This window comes from Pleurodeles waltl, chromosome 4_1, assembly GCF_031143425.1.
Source record: "Pleurodeles waltl isolate 20211129_DDA chromosome 4_1, aPleWal1.hap1.20221129, whole genome shotgun sequence".
Taxonomy (NCBI): Eukaryota; Metazoa; Chordata; class Amphibia; order Caudata; family Salamandridae; genus Pleurodeles; species Pleurodeles waltl.
In genome coordinates, this window is record NC_090442.1 from 302,299,601 (window position 1) to 302,316,454 (window position 16,854).

The 16,854-nt window shown below is 44.7% G+C and overlaps 1 protein-coding gene across 2 annotated transcripts in view; it reads right to left on the reverse strand.

Moving 5' to 3' along the window:
- The window catches only part of TSPAN9 (tetraspanin 9), a 796,698-nt gene that overhangs the window by 652,030 nt on the left and 127,814 nt on the right, over nucleotides 1-16,854 (reverse strand). For both annotated transcript variants that reach the window (XM_069228388.1, XM_069228389.1), the window contains exon 2: nucleotides 4,282-4,324. The gene's annotated coding sequence lies outside the window, so the exon portion shown is untranslated. The remainder of the gene's footprint in view (nucleotides 1-4,281; nucleotides 4,325-16,854) is intronic.

Genomic DNA, 16,854 nt, shown 5'->3' on the forward strand with positions numbered 1-16,854 from the left:
CGATCCCACCACCACTCAACGAGGCACGGAACAGGTTTATAGCCGGGCCCGAGTCTGATCACACACTAAACAAGGCTCTAAGTAATCTGGCACAGATCATGGCTCAGCAAGAAGTTGGGCCTTAAACCTTTTCACATCGCTGCATGTTAAGAGTCTCCACAAACGTGAAGCCCTTGAAAGCCACTTATCTTGAGCCCCCTGTGTCGATTGTGAACAACTGTGATGCACTGTGGTTTGTGCTCGTTGTACAAACGGAGAGCACTGTGCGAGCAAGTTCACGAGGAGCCAGTAAGACGGACAGCTGCACCCCACCAGTCACAAAACCACCGGGCGCACCCACAGAGAAACTGCATTTCATTCATCTGTGCCTCCTCCTCATTGCGGAGGGAAAATGTGGCAAATGCCAGATAGGAATGTCATATCTGCAGTACATATCGGGTCTCAGTTGCCAGCTCTCTCCGACACTAAATCCTCCTTTATGGTCTGATGGAAGCACATGCTGCACGGGACGGGAAGATGGCGTCACACCCACCCAATCAGTAGCAGTGAATGACAGTGCACTGCAACCACAAAACAGTGTCAGGTCTGAACCGAGGGGCCTAAAATATTGAATTACAAGCTGACTGATTTATTTCACTTCATTGTTTGATGTGTTCCTAAGCTGGTGGGATAGGACAAATATTGTGAATATAAATATGATTGCATCTCCTGTATTTAAAGAGCAGGAGCATACCCTGCATGATGTGCTCCATGGCACGGTAGGGTATATTGACTCACGGGGAACCTCAGTTACAGAAACCGGAATGTGATGGTGATGGAGTAGAGAGAGGAGCCTCCTCCACCGAACTGGAAGCCACTGCGCATATGTTGTTTACACATTTCCTGTTTGAGGTACAAGGAGAAAAAACGATGTTCAAAATCATACTTTGTAGGGAGAAGTGTCATAGAAGGAATTACAACTCAGGTCTCCTGCGACCGAGGTAAAATTAAGCTACTAGTCCGGATTTGATCCCTGGTAGAAAGGTTCTTAACTACATATCATTAAAGACAGAGAATTAAAAGGTGGTATACCACTCACTGTATACCTGACATTTATTTATTTCAATACAAAATAACATTCAGACATTTGTGTGGGTGTATGACATGGACATAGAATGACCAGTCCAAAAACAGAGTTGTGAGATCTTCAAGAACTACTGTCCATACGGTCAACTGGCAACTTTGTTTAAATTTGCCAAATCGATTATTTTGGACTCTGCCGTCTCTGAAACTGTGCTTAGAGCTGCCAGTCAAGGATGTGTATTTCCACTGATTGCAGGCATCTTATTGTGTCCTACTGTCCTGGGTCAGCAGATGTTAGCGAATACAAATCACCCTGCCCTAGTAGTCAATGATACAGTTGTTGTTTAGTAAGATCTCTGGTTAGTACCCTGCACGCTGCCCAAACAAGTATGTTGGCGGTTCATACATAAAACAAAGAAGCATTAGGTTAGAGAAACCCATCCAATTTTAACCAATCAAATTACCACTTCCCCAGCCTAACCGGTAATAATTTAGAGCATATTAGGTAGATAAATTATAAGCTGCTCAGAAACATTTATTTTGATCACAGGTGCTTTTACAATTACAGATTGTATTATTCGTTTGACAATAACAAAATGTTTGATAAAAGAAATTGCGCTGGTAAATTACACTCCTTGTTTATCACTGTATGTGGTTGTAGACACTCAAAGCAGGAATATTTATCATCATTTTTGAAAACGGAGTCGTTGCTTTTCCGTGCCTTTTCTCTATCTTCAGGTATAAAGTCCTAGCATGATTAATCAGTGGCAACTCTGATTGCTCCATGTATAGGAGTGAGAAGAAAGCACTTTTCCTAAAGTGAGAATAAGTAATATGGAATCCTTAGAAATTCCATCGTCCAGTTCACACACGGAATACATATGTAAAAGATATTCCTCAAGATAATATGATAGGGAGCACCCTGATATGTGCTAGGGACTGAGAAAACATATACTTTTTTCTATTTGGTTCATGGAACAATTTAATGACTCATCACAAAAAGCATCAGTGGTTTTACTGCTACAGTTTACCATTAGAATGTGCGGCAGGCGCTAAAGAAAAGTTGCCCAGCAATACAAAAGCAGTTATTCATTAATACTGCATACCTGTTCCGGCATCAGCAGCTTCCAAATACAGTATGTCGTAGCTAGAGGAAAGGTCTTCACAAGGACAGACGAGGGGGCGCTCTCATAGGCAACAGTAATGAACTTACATCTCCACAGCAGAGTGTGGGCTTCTTCATTCCTTTAACTATCCTTAACTGCAAGGCTCCCTCTAGAGTACACACACCAACATTCCATGCATCAACACATTCTCCCAGCCACACTCACCAGTCTACATCCTGAAACAGCGTACCTTGGCCTTACCACTACTTCTCTGGGAAAACGAACGTAAAGAGGTGATCATTTTCTGGTGGTCACAAGACGGTGGCCATTATTTGTGTTCAACACTGAATACGATTCATTTAATTCCTGCACTGCAAAGCAAGTGGGTGGAGTCCATCTTTGTTTATGGCATATAATCAACATTTTATGATTATCTTTTTGAGATTAATGTTTTAATAGTACTATTTTGTGTGTTCTTATATGTTGTGTTTAGAATTCATATAATCTGAAAATATATTTGTGTTTTATTAACTTGGCTTGAGTGAAGGCCTACACATAATTTTCTTTTTCCATTTAACTTTCATTGTGGAGTTGTTTTTTCTTAAATGTTTCTTTTGAGATGCAGGTGTTAAGAGCGGAGACTGAGTCAACAAGAAGCTCATTGTGCTTGAAAGATAAGAAAGCCTGGGACGGACTATATAATGACGACTATATAAGGACGAAGAGAGAAGTGTTCTGGAAACTTGGCAGTCATAACTCTTTTAAATTTGCTGATACTGAAGAGTATCAAGAAAGGACGCGTCAGGGGTTGAGAATTGTAACTTCCAATTAATTTTAATTAGGGTTTCATTCAAGAAGCTTCGAAGTTGATGTCATCATCGTAGGAAATTGTGATTTAAGGAGGGTTTAGTTAGTGAAGATTCAGACCCTTTCCTAACTATAGAGCTGAACGGACCCTTCTGAGGTGTAAACATTATACGTTTATGTGGCTTCATCACACCTCTCAGAACAGAATATTCTACTGAATTTCTATTTGCAGACCTTTCTCATATATTTTTAGTATTAGGATGGTGAGTGTTTAGTTTAAATAGTTAAGCAGGAGAGTTTGGTTCTCGAGACCAAGAATCATATACTTTTCCTGATCTTTTGTGTCGTTGCAAATTAAGTTTTAGTCTTGTGTATGCTAACTAGGATAAACATTGTGCAACGCTTTAATTCTCCTTTAGTGATATATGTTTATACTATGGTTTTGAGAGTCATTTATGTAACATTGACTGAGTCTGTAATAACCCATTTACCCTATGAATTGACTCTGAATGTTATTATTTGACATTTGGGTTATAAAGAAATTATTTGATGAAATTGAAATTTGTTACTCTTCACCCCTCAGAACTAAGAAGAAAAGGTTCATCGGACCCCAGACTTAGTGAAAGAGTCACAGGCTCTAACACAAAACTCTCAGGCCAAGACATCACACTCTTAGCTAAAGATGGGCAGATGCTACCAAGCAGACACGCCCAAGTCATATCTACAAATGTCTTGTTAAAAGGGAAAACATCACAGTGAGGTAGCACAGGAAGATGTTTGTGCACAGAAGCATGCCCCTGTTTACAAAGCTGTCATACAGCATTCATGTCAGGTGGATTTAATGCACTGGAACTATTACCGAGCTTATTACCATACGTCTTTGCCGTGTCACCAGAATCCTATATAATTGGCGTGATTAGAAGTGCTAATAAATGGTGCCATGTTCCAGAACGCCCTGAAGCGTCTCTGCGCCCACAAATAATGCAGCACACACAAACATGGACTTCATGAAGACCACCATGTCAACCAGAAACACATATATACAAATACATAGGAAAAAAGGATGACTGATTTTGTAAAGTGCACGCAACAAAACGATATTTGGTAATCTGGCAGTAATAAAACTAGAATGCTCTTTAGGTTATATGTTCACATCATGGCCAGAAGATTTAAGACAGAAAACACTTTCACACAACTCTTAGTAAGTAGCCATTATCCTCATACTGCCTGGTTTCATGTCCTGCTACACCAAATTGCTGCACACAAATTCCCATCGAATAACACGTAATAAAGTGGTCCTTCTTACCTTTCCGTTTCTGTGTGGCCCGAAGGTTACAGAATGCTTCGCCCTAAAAGAAGAAAAGAAACATTTCATCAGCAAGGGCTGCAGAGAACCGAGTCTGTAGAAATGATTTATGTGCAGTACTGATAATTATCGGGTGAAGATACCCTCTGCACTGGCACAGCCTGGCTCTGCGGATTCTTAATGCTAAACCTGTCGGCCTGTACGTCTAGATGCCTTTTCTTGGCATGCACTCATGTCTGATTTCTAAATTACCTCGTTTGGGAGCTGTGAGGTGCCCTCTATTTCTTTGAGCCACCAACTTAGTGTATTCTGAAAACAAGAACTCAATGGTGTTGTGGAATTCAACACTCGCTCACAAGAAGGTTTTCTGGGGGCAGCCGACTGGAGGGATGTTTGCCCCCAGGACGACTGGGGGGGCTTGATGCAGTCCCACGACTGCGACCGGGTTTTGGGCTACTTTGTGGCCCCCATAGAACCGCCCATTTCATTTACCAGCCACCATTTTGTCATTAGGTGACACAGTGTCTGGTATTTTATAGGCGTGCTTTTTGTATTAGTATTGTCAGGAGCAGTTTTTGCAGGAGTTGTTTATGGCTAGATGCGAGATTGTGGTAAATATGGCTGACAAAGTTGCTGAAGCTATCAGGCTGTTGCAGGAAGCAGGCCGGCTCAACCTGCTGGCCAACGGTGCAGAGCTCAGAGGCAGCCAAATGCGCCGGGCTTTTGGTGGGGTCACGGCTGCAGTGCTGGCGCGTTCACCGCAGCATCTCGTCCCTCGAATGCAACAGGTAATGGTAAGCGAATTGGGCCGCACGAGAGGGAGGAGAGAGGCCCCTACGACACGGGCAAGAGGGCGAGTCTGTGCAGCCAGCCACAGCAAAGAAGGTCTGTGCAGACGGGAGGCCCCACAATTCATGGAGGCTGCTGGAGTCACACGGAATGTGCAAGCAGCCTCAGTGTGGGGGAGAGATACATGATGGCAGGCTACGTGGCATGTGACGCTGCTAAGAGCAGACTTGATGAGGTGGGAGGGAAGGGAGAAGCCCAACACACAGGCATGCGTATTGCCCCGAATAAGGGAGTGAGCAAAGCCATGGTCTGGGGTGACGCAAAAAGTGCAGAAGGAGGAGCTGGCTCAGCACTGACCCTCTTGTGACGGAGTGCAGCTGAATGGGCAGCAAAAGGACACTGTGGAGGGTGATGTCCACTGAAAGCCCGTGGCTGGAGAGGGCACCAGAGAGAGTGCGAGACAGGTGGCAGTTAGGGGCTCCAGAGGAGGAGTGAGGGAGGGAGAAGAAGTGGGCAGTACAGGTGCGTCGGAGGAGGAGGAACTAGCAGTTTGGGGGGAGAGGCCAACGTGTGGACTTAGAAGTAAAAAAGCCTGTGAGGGTCTACCCCAGGTCTCGGCGGGGCATCAGGGAGAAGGCCAGGGTAACAACGGCAGGCACGAAGAACAAAGAGCATTCAGTTAGAGCAGTGGAGGCACAGGTGTAGGAGTGTGGATATCAATTGGAGCAGAGTGTAGAGCGCGATAGTTTGCGCTGGTTGCAAGAGGAGGGGGGTCGCAGTAGGTTTTGCAAGCGCTAGGGACCAGCACACTGGGCCTTTACTCTTCCTTTCTGCAGGTGCGATCAGTCAGATGGAGAGCAGACTCAGAAGAGCACAGTGCAGCTCCAGTGCCTCGAAGAGAAGTGAAGACAGAGTTCAGTGTGGCCACCCGGACGGCATTGTTGGACCACACAATCACTTATACAGGAAGATCTAGGGTGGCCTTGGCAGTGCAACAGGCAAGAGGGTTTGGTGCAACCCCTGGCACAGTGCAACATGGGATGCAGCATCCTGCATCAGCAGGCCAGATGAGAGGGCATGGTATGCCCCCCTCGCAACATGCAGATCAACGGGCATATGTGAGACATGACATACAACAGCAATGGGGTGCAGCGTGAGATGACCAATATGCTGGGGGCCTTTTGAGTTGAAGGATACAACCTGGATTACGATAAGGAGAGTCTGGAGGAGGTGAATTGGTGGATGATGACATGCAGTTGGATGAGCATAGTTGGTGGCAGCAAGGGGAGAGTCAGGGGTGTGGTTCTAATCAGCATGTGCCTAGTATTTTGCAGGAGTCAAGTATCGGTCGACCATGGTTTGGAGGATCCAGTGTGCCTGAAAAAAGGGCGCAGCTGAGAACGGTTAGAGTTTATGACAACATATGATGGGGGCCATCCAAATTTGGGGAGACAATCTTTACTGCAAGTGGGCTGCCAAGTGTATCAGCCTTTTCAGGGGGCGCCCCACCTGAGGAGCTGTGGGGGCCATGGGCAAGGGGACAAAGTAGTCAGCTGGGGGCCTGTTGGGACTGTTAATTTTGTCACAAATTGAGAAAGGGCTGTCAAGGGTCACAATATCAGGGAAATTGGTGGGCATCGCTTTCATGGGAAGCTTCAGGAAGTGAGCTGGGGAGAAGGATGTTGGAAGGTTTGGCCAGGAAATCAGGGAGCAGGGGACAGATGAGAAGGCCATTGACTTGGATTTTGTTTTGACCAATGAAGCGGACATGAGGTTTTGGGAGTTGGGAGAATATCATGGGGCTGGGCAGATGGTCTTCCAAATGTTTTCAGTGGTATGTAAGTGCAGGGGAGGGGGTTTGCTGAGCCATTTCCATATTCTCACTTGCCTTTTCTATGTTTCAGGTTCGGTCCCTGGCCCGGAGGCCGTGGGTTTACCTATTTGGACTGTGGGCCACTCATTCATAAAATGGGCTGAGAGGCAAGAGTGCCAGTGGTGTCCTGAAGTGAACCTGGAACTGGACTGCAGGCTTTTCAGTGTGCATTGGTATGGCAGGGGAGAAATGCAGTGGAAAGAACTGTTTCTCCGCCTCAACAAGCGAGGGTGGAAGGCAGAAAAAGCTCAGTTATGGGCTTTTTCTGGGTAGTGGTTGGCCTAGAAGTTGCGGTCATTTTTTTAGAAGATTACTGTTGTTGACAGAGGTGAGCCAGGCTGAAAGGGAACAGGTGGGCTGGCTCATACGTGAGCGAGGCAGGAAGTTTAAGGGTCATTAGGAAGTTAAGTTAGTTAGAGGTTAATAGGTGCAGTAAAACTTTATGGGATATAAAGGTCTCAATTCCAGAAAATCGGCCCAGGAAGAAGTAGAGACTTGCAGGTTTATGTTTTGTGGGGGCAAAACACATTTAGGGGTGGGGCCGGTTTAACTTAAGTGAACATATATGTATAATGAGGTTTTAATTTTGTAAGGCAAAAGGCCCAGGGTTTTTATGTGACGTACACCTGTTTCAATAAAGCAGCCTTTTTCACACAATGGCGGTTTTAGTGGTTTGTGCTGTGCTTCTCTCCCCCAAATCATTCATACATTCGCTAGTCTACCAAGCATGAAACAGAAGGGTTGTGTACGAGTGATCTTAGCCCAACAGAGACACAGCAACCTCCGAAGTCATTTGGGTTGCGAGGTCCAAAAGCAAGGAAAGCAGAGGTAAACAAGACCACAGTCATAGGCCTTACAGTCCTGCCGCTGTTGGTCCGTGCTTGGTACCTGGACACCTAGTTCATGCCGCTCCATATACTAGGTAGCCTACTTCTCATGGTGTGCTCTTTTACCATGTCACAAAGTCAGTGGATCAATACAATTATCCAGCCTCTATGTTTTAATTACCTGGTGTTTTTGGCCTAGAGACAGCTTTAGGAGTTTTTCAAGGCTTGTATAATAGCACAAAGTCATAACTAAAAATACACACTAGATACATAGAGGGGAATTTTTTTTTCCATTAGTCTCGTCAACAGATATTCAAATTTTGCTTCTGCCTCTAATAGTGTGCACAATGGGTCAATGCACATTAGCCACTGGCTGTCTTCCTCTGGTAGTGACAGCATTTGCCTGCTCATATTTGTACATCCACCTGTAAAGAAGTGCACTTCAGGCCAGGGCTTCTAGGCCATTATATAGCCTTGCCAATTTTTTCTTTTCATTGCTTTTATTTTTTCATTCTTCTTGTGTTTTTAACCTATGTCTTCAGGTTTCACTAATTCTAACCAATAGAACCTTTCACTATGCGTCAGTAAGAATCATATTTTTCTGTGAGTTGTATTAAAACTAAAAATCTGTTCCATGACGTCAGCAATCTAGGAAGCATCAGTACTACTCTATGCAATTGTTCCTTTTCTTTTTTAATTTAAACTTTTTATTGCAAGCAGGTTACTGCCACGGTTAGGCACCAGCCCTTTTAAAAACTTTTTCTTCTTTATTTTAGTGCATACGATTGCAATAGAAACTTAACAAGCATTTGCAATGCAAAGGGTCTTGCATTTTCTCGAGTTAGAGCTATTAGCATTTTGAATTCCTAACTGGACTTTTCTTGCCACAAATTGAAAATGAAAAGTAAAACAGTTGACGTAAGCAAGCTGATTCAAAGCGCCATGGTCGCCATGAGAGTGAAGGACAGATACAAAGGGAAAACGAAGTTCGCTCGCAGTCAAACGTATCGGCAAAAGTGCAATTATCCATGCAACAGGGTCGATGGCCACGGTGGAAGGTAACAAAACTGCCCCAAGGAGGGACAAACGTAAAGCATTTACCAATGATAGAGGCTTTTTGAAAGGCAAGCCATAAACAATTGATAGTGATGGGCATGGGGTGGGCATCGTTAAAACAGGCAAAAGCAATTTTGCGCTCGACCTCAAAACAAATAAAGGCAGACTGCTGTGGAATTCAGTGCATTACTTGCCATTTATGCTGAGAGGTTCTTCACTGAACGCTAGCTATTGTAAAAACCTATGCGCATATCCACATACCCTGAATAGTGTCCGCACTCCTAGCTATGGGAGGACTGACCGAATAATAAACAAGTGGGTCAATGGGTCTTGCCTTTTCCAATGAAAGTGGTCCTCTAGTGGTTGGCGAGTTTGTGTGTGTGGCTAGATAAATGTGAGTATGACACAGTGGTTGAATGGTTGGTGAGTGCACTGATTATAGAATTAGTGAGTGAATGAGTGCATGGATAACTTGGTGTGTGCTGAACTTATGTAAATCAGCAATGATTTGTGACTGCAGGACCTAATGACCTAATTATCTAATGAAAATACATAACAAAAACACTAAACAAGGGCAAAAAACGAATGTGTACAGAGTAAGTGACTGTAGGTGTAGACAGACCTGGAAAACCCTGAGTAAGACAGATATTTAAGTAATGCAATATTTTTCATATGGAAGGCACTGTCACTCAGCAATCTGGTTCATACTATATAAAACTGCCAATATATCTATATATATAAATAAGCAGGCCTATTCAAAGCGCCACTGCCGCCATGAGCGAGAAGGAGAACCATAAAAGGAAAAAGGAAAAGTAAAACAGTTGACATAAGCGAGCCAGTTCAAAGCACCACGGACGCCATGAGCGTGAAGGAGACTGTCACGACTCACGTGCTGCTTGCGCCTGGAATTTGCAGATGTGGTGGCGTGAATCTTCAATGTTCGGCTTTGGCCCAAAAAGGGGCGACTCTTTCTGGTAGCCACGGTGCTGTAGGCAATGGAGACACCAAGAACAGACCGTGCCCTTCAGAAAGTAGCGCCAGAGGGAAAAACCCCTTCAAAAGGGGAAAAACCTCCAAACAGGAAAAGTCCTGGAGAAAAACAAGAACAAACAAACAGGAATCCAAAAGGAGCAAAAATCAGAAAACACAGAATGCTGAGTCCAAAACCAAAAGGCAAGGAAATCAGGAGCGAAGACACCAACTGAGCAGAAAGTGTTGCAGCGCAAAGAAAGAGGAAAAACACAGCCCTTATATACCAAAAAACAGGAAGTGACCCACAGGAAGTAAAAGGACACCATCTTAGATAGGGAAACAATATATAGAACAGAATAGTAGAGGAACCATAGAGAATAGGGAACAAGGAATGCTGGGAAAGCACAGGAATCTGGGAAGGAGGAAAATACATAAAGAAAGGCACACAACAGACTGCAAAAAGAAGAAAGGACAAAGAAACGAAGAAAAACAGGTAAGAGGGTTCAGAGACCCCTGGGACAGTGAAAGGCAGAAGGAAGAACGAGGCCCCAAGCAAATCTGGGACCTCGAAACGCGCAGGAGAGGCTGGGGGCGCGCCGCGTCTTAATAACGCGGTGCGCGGCCCGATCCGAACGCCCGGCAGAAGTCGAGCTCTCGGCTCGCGCCGCACCGCGCGGCGCGACAGTAGGTCCCCCTCCCGAAGGCCCAGGTTTAAGAGGGAATAAACAGTGAAAGCGTTGAGTCAGGAGAGGAGCGTGAACGGAAGAGGCATCTTCCCATGAACATTCACTGAGAGGATAACCCTTCCATTGAATCAGATACTGAAGTCGTTTATGAAAAAGACGAGAGTCACAGATTTCCTGCACTTCATATTCAGGAGCATCATTCACAAGGACAGGAGGTGGACAAGGAAACTGACGTGAGTAAGGATCAGGCACATAAGGTTTAAGCTGAGAAACATGAAAAACCGGATGGATCTTCCATGTATGGGGTAAGTGAAGACGGACAGTGACAGGATTGACCAACTGGAGAATACGGAAAGGCCCATAGTAACGAGGTGTGAACTTGTTTTGAGAGAGACGTGAGGGCAAGAATTTGGAGGAGAGCCAGACTTTATCTTGCAGATGATAATTTGGATTGGTTGTACGTCTCTTGTCTGCAGCCTTCTTCATATACCTCTTGGTATGTAACAAATTAGATCGAATTAGTTTATGGAGTTGGAGAAGGCGTTTGGAGAAATAGTTAATAGCAGGTAGAGGAGAGTTGGATTGTGGAGAAGTAGGGAAAGAGGTAGGATGAAAACCATAGGAACAGAAAAAGGGAGTGACCTTGGAGGCACTATGGACTGAGTTATTGTAGGAAAATTCAGCTAAAGAGAGGTAAGTGCTCCAGTTACTTTGGGTAGAATTGCAAAAGCATCGAAGATATTGCTCTAGTCCTTGGTTCAGACGCTCAGTCTGTCCGTTGGTCTGAGGATGGAACCCTGAAGACAGGGCTCTATTCATATTCAGTGTTTTACAAAAATGCTTCCAAAATCGGGAGATGTACTGAGGTCCTCTATCAGAGATTATGGTATGTGGAAGTCCATGGAGACGGAAGACATGATCTATGAATATTTGACCTAGTTCTTGGGAAGTAGGCAGCTTTTTTAGGCCAGTGAAATGAGCCATCTTTGTGAAAGAATCCACTGTGACCATGATAACCCGGTTTCCTGCTGATGGTGGGAGCGAACACATAAAATCAGTAGAGATAGTATGCCATGGGGCCGATGGAACAGGCAAAGGTTGTAGTAATCCTGCCGGTCTGGTGTGAGGTATTTTGACTTGGGCACATATGGGACAGGCCTGAACGTATCTTTCCACATCCAGTTTCCAGGTAGGCCACCAAAAAAATCGTGAAAGTAGTTCTTGTGTGGCTTTGATGCCTCTGTGACCAGCTACAGGGGAATCATGGCACATTTGTAATGCTTTCTTTTGCACCTTGTTTGTAGGGAGGAATATCAGGTCTTGGTAATAAAAATATCCTTGTTTCTTGTACAATAATGGTCTTAGTTCTTCTATGTCATGGTCCGATAGGTTGGCGTATTCTTGTTGTACTTCTTCCAGGAAAGACTGAGCCACTCCAATGATCTTACTGGGTTCTAGAAGATACTGGGATGAGGAAGGAGAACACTCTGGATATCGGCGAGACAGAGCATCAGCCAGAATGTTTTGAGATCCTGGAATATATGTAATATAAAAATCGTACTGACTGAAGAAAAAGGCCCAGCGGGCCTGACGACTATTCTGGCATACAAAATTTCTTAAACATTGTAAATTACGGTGGTCTGTCCTCACCTCAAATGGTTCCTTGGAACCCATCAGAAACTGCCTCCACTCAAGGCAGGCTGTTTTCAGAGCCAATAATTCCCTTTCAAGTACGGAATAATGTTGTTCAGCTGTGGAAAGGATATGAGACAAATAGAAAACAGGATGTTCAAGGCCATCATCCTCTTGTCGTTGGAGTAAGACAGCTCCGATGGCTCTCTCAGAAGCATCAGTTACTACTATAAATTGCTTGGTGGTATCTGGATGTCTTAAGATGGGGGCTTGGGTGAAGGCTCTCTTTAAGCTTTGAAAGGCTGCTTCAGCAGCCTCAGTCCAGACAAATCCCTTCTTTAAATTGTCCTTCTTTAAGGTGTGAGTTATGTGGCTAGTCTGACTGGCAAAGTCTAGAATGAATTGTCGATAGAAGTTTGCTAAACCTAGGAAACATTGTGTTTCTTTTATGGTAGAAGGAGAAGGCCACTCTAGGATAGCTTGTACCTTTTCTTGATCCATAGCTATGCCGGTGGGACTTAAATGATAGCCCAGATATTTGACTTCCGTTATGTCGAACTCACATTTCTCTGGTTTGCAAAATAGTTGATGATCACGAAGTCTTTGAAGAACTTGTTTCACATGGGAAGTATGGAGTTCAGGATTTCTAGAATAAATAAGAATGTCATCTAGGTAGATCACGACTGTCTGATTAAGTAGGTCTGAAAACACTGAGTCCATAAATCTCTGGAAGATTGCGGGGGCGTTAGTAAGACCAAACGGCATAACCCTATATTCAAAATGGCCAAATGGGGTCCTGAATGCTGTCTTCCATTCGTCGCCTTCTCTTATGCGTAAAAGGTGGTAGGCTCCTCGTAAATCCAATTTAGTAAAACGTTGGGCCCCTCTGATTGCTTCCAGTATGTCCCTGATGAGAGGCAAAGGATAACGATCTTTAATGGTGATTTTATTCAGACCTCGAAAATCCAGGCACGGACGAAGATCCTTAGTCTTCTTGGGCACAAAAAAGAGAGGGGCCCCAGCCGGAGACGACGATGGAACAATAAGACCACTCTGTATATTTTCGTCCAGATACTCCTTTAGAACTTCCCTTTCGGGTTCCGTGAGGGAGTACATCCTCCCAAAAGGAACAATTGTGCCGGGTTCTAATGGAATTGCACAATCATATTCTCGATGTGGAGGTAGCACAGGTTTTGACGGTTTTTGGAAAATATCCTGAAACTCCAAATAGTGGTCTGGGACCCCTTGGACCGTATTAATGGACATACCAGTGGCACCTTCAGTAGCTAAGGATCTTTTCGGAGACCAATACTTGTCGGAAGTAAAACAGTTCTCGTGACAAAATTGCGAAGACAAAGAGACTGTCCGGGTAACCCAATTTATATATGGGTTATGTCTAATGAGCCACGGAATTCCAAGAATGATGGTATGGTTAGGGGACGTAATAAGATCGAAGGAGATGTGTTCTTGATGGTTTCCCACCTGTAGACTTAACATCAGGGTAGTGGTGTCTACAGGACCAGAGGATATCAAAGATCCATCCACAGTGTGTACCTGTTCGGGTACTTCTTTTGCTTGAGTAGGAACTAGGTTAGCAGCAGCCCATGTCTTGTCCATGTATATACCACTAGCACCACAGTCTAGTAATGCCATAGTCTTTTCTTGATGACCGTCAGGAAGTTGTAACAGGACAGGAAAGATGAACAAGGCAGTTGTATTGTCATTAAAGGAGCTGATGGAAGGTATAGCTGTAGATCCCGTCCCCTCCCTTCTTACAGAGGACGGGAGGTGGCGTTTCCCGAAGGTCTGGACGGACGTACTGGACAGGTACGGAGTATGTGACCAGCAGAACCACAATACAGGCACAACCCTCTCTTGCGTCTGTCTTCTCGTTCACTAGCAGAGAGCGGACCTCGGGTAGTATCCACCTGCATGGGTTCCCCTTCGATGTCTCTAGCAGGAGTGCGAGGTTCCTCGGAACGCTGCAGGTATGCACGTGAGCTACTTGGCTGGGTAAACCCTCTACTCCTTTTCTTTTCCGATCTCCGTTCCTGAAGACGATATTCGATGGACAGTGCTTGATCCATCAGGCCACGAAGATCTTCCGCTCTGGTAGAATGCACTAGTTCATCCTTTATTTCTTCTTTGAGTCCTCTACGAAATAATGTTACCAGAGTACGTTCCACCCAAGTGGTCTCTGCCGCCAGCTGACGAAAACGGGTTATATATTGCAGGACGTCTTGGGAGCCTTGTTGGATGTCGCACAAGGCTTCTTCAGCGGAGGCTTCCAATCCAGGACGGCTAAACATTTGTTTGAAGCGACTCACAAAGGCGGAATAGTCTGACAATACAGGGTCGTCGGAGGACACCATCGGGGTTGCCCAGGCCAAGGCTGGACCGGATAAGGCACTGATAAGATAACCCACCTTGGTCCTGTCGTGGGAGAATTGAGTAGGTCGGAAGGCGAAATACACCGTTAAAGCATCCAAGAACTCGCGAAGCTTGGTTGGTTCACCAGAGAAACAAGGGGTAGAAGCGGAGATTGTCGGAACATCACTGGTGCGGAGGGCCAAAGCCTGTCGTAACGCAGCATTTTCATTACGTAGTTGTTGCAACTCCTGGGCTTGTTGCTGAATCGTGGTTAACAGAGATTGCTCCGGATCTGCAGCAGCCGCCACTGTATTATCCATGGTGTTTGAGGACGTCGGAATGGTTAGGCGCTGCAATCTGTCACGACTCACGTGCTGCTTGCGCCTGGAATTTGCAGATCTGGTGGCGTGAATCTTCAATGTTCGGCTTTGGCCCAAAAAGGGGCGACTCTTTCTGGTAGCCACGGTGCTGTAGGCAATGGAGACACCAAGAACAGACCGTGCCCTTCAGAAAGTAGCGCCAGAGGGAAAAACCCCTTCAAAAGGGGAAAAACCTCCAAACAGGAAAAGTCCTGGAGAAAAACAAGAACAAACAAACAGGAATCCAAAAGGAGCAAAAATCAGAAAACACAGAATGCTGAGTCCAAAACCAAAAGGCAAGGAAATCAGGAGCGAAGACACCAACTGAGCAGAAAGTGTTGCAGCGCAAAGAAAGAGGAAAAACACAGCCCTTATATACCAAAAAACAGGAAGTGACCCACAGGAAGTAAAAGGACACCATCTTAGATAGGGAAACAATATATAGAACAGAATAGTAGAGGAACCATAGAGAATAGGGAACAAGGAATGCTGGGAAAGCACAGGAATCTGGGAAGGAGGAAAAGACATAAAGAAAGGCACACAACAGACTGCAAAAAGAAGAAAGGACAAAGAAACGAAGAAAAACAGGTAAGAGGGTTCAGAGACCCCTGGGACAGTGAAAGGCAGAAGGAAGAACGAGGCCCCAAGCAAATCTGGGGCCTCGAAACGCGCAGGAGAGGCTGGGGGCGCGCCGCGTCTTAATAACGCGGTGCGCGGCCCGATCCGAACGCCCGGCAGAAGTCGAGCTCTCGGCTCGCGCCGCACCGCGCGGCGCGACAGTGACACACAAAAGGATAAATTAAAAGTAAAACAGTTGACATAAGCGAGCCGATTCAAAGCTCCATGGCTACCATGAGCGTGAGCGCGAAGGAGACACACAAAAGGAAAAATAATTTCTTGCAGTCAAACATATCGGCAAACGTGCAATTATCCATGTTACAGGGTCGTCCCCAAGGCGGTAACAAAACCGCCCCAAGGAGGGACAAACAAAGCATTTAACAATGATAACAAAGGATTTTTGAAAGGCAAGACCACGAATGAGGGAAAGTGAAGGGCGTGGTTAAAAGCCCACCCAGATACCAAGACGTCAGAAAAGCAGCGCTTGCACGCTGCTATGCTGGACCTAAAAATGTAGCACGACTGAAAGACAGTCATGATTACAATAGTTCTCTATCTGAAAATAAAATTGTAGTCACTTCTAAAGAGCAGTAAATGAAAGTAGAGGTTGGAACTGGTGACAAGAAGCCAAGCTCATGCAATGAAGGTTGGGGCTGAAGAAAAGTAACCCAGAGATCATACAATGAAAGTTGGGAATGATGAAAAGTAACCCAGAGCTCATTCAACTGTTTGTCTTCAAGTGTCTTCTGTGCTAGTGAAGAACTATTCTGGTGGTAAAGGTCAGTGCTTGTGGATGGTATCTGGAATGCTCTGTATTTTCTAAAGGCAAACTACTGAAGATCCTTTTGCCCATCATTTTGGTGATAAATCTATTCAGCAATTTGGACTTGGTGAGAATATCTTTTGGGAAAGCCCATATGGTGTTTTTTAAAAAAAAAAATTTAGATTGTTTGTGTCTGCCGTAAGAGTCTTGGCAGCAGTGTGCTGCTTGCAAGCTGACTCAACTTATGTTAAAATGTATGACATAAAACTTGCACATTTTGGCAGCTATTTTATTTTAAGCCTCTTAGCCTCTAGTACTGTGTCAGTGCAGTTCCGGCAAATCTATACTTTATTCCTTTTTAAAACTTTTTTTATTTTCCATTTCAATTTGATGTTTACAGCAAACGAAGACCAATAAGTTGTGACTTAATGCATAATTAGCTTATTCAGATATCATGGTGTATAACAAGCAGTTTATAATCTTGTCAATTTAATATACATACAGAAGACAGATTCGAGAAGAATACAGCATTGGCATTTGTTCATGGATCTTACCAATTGCTACGCTAAATTCATAATAAGTACATGCAAAAAAAGAAATCAAAAACATATTCTTGATTATCAGTGAC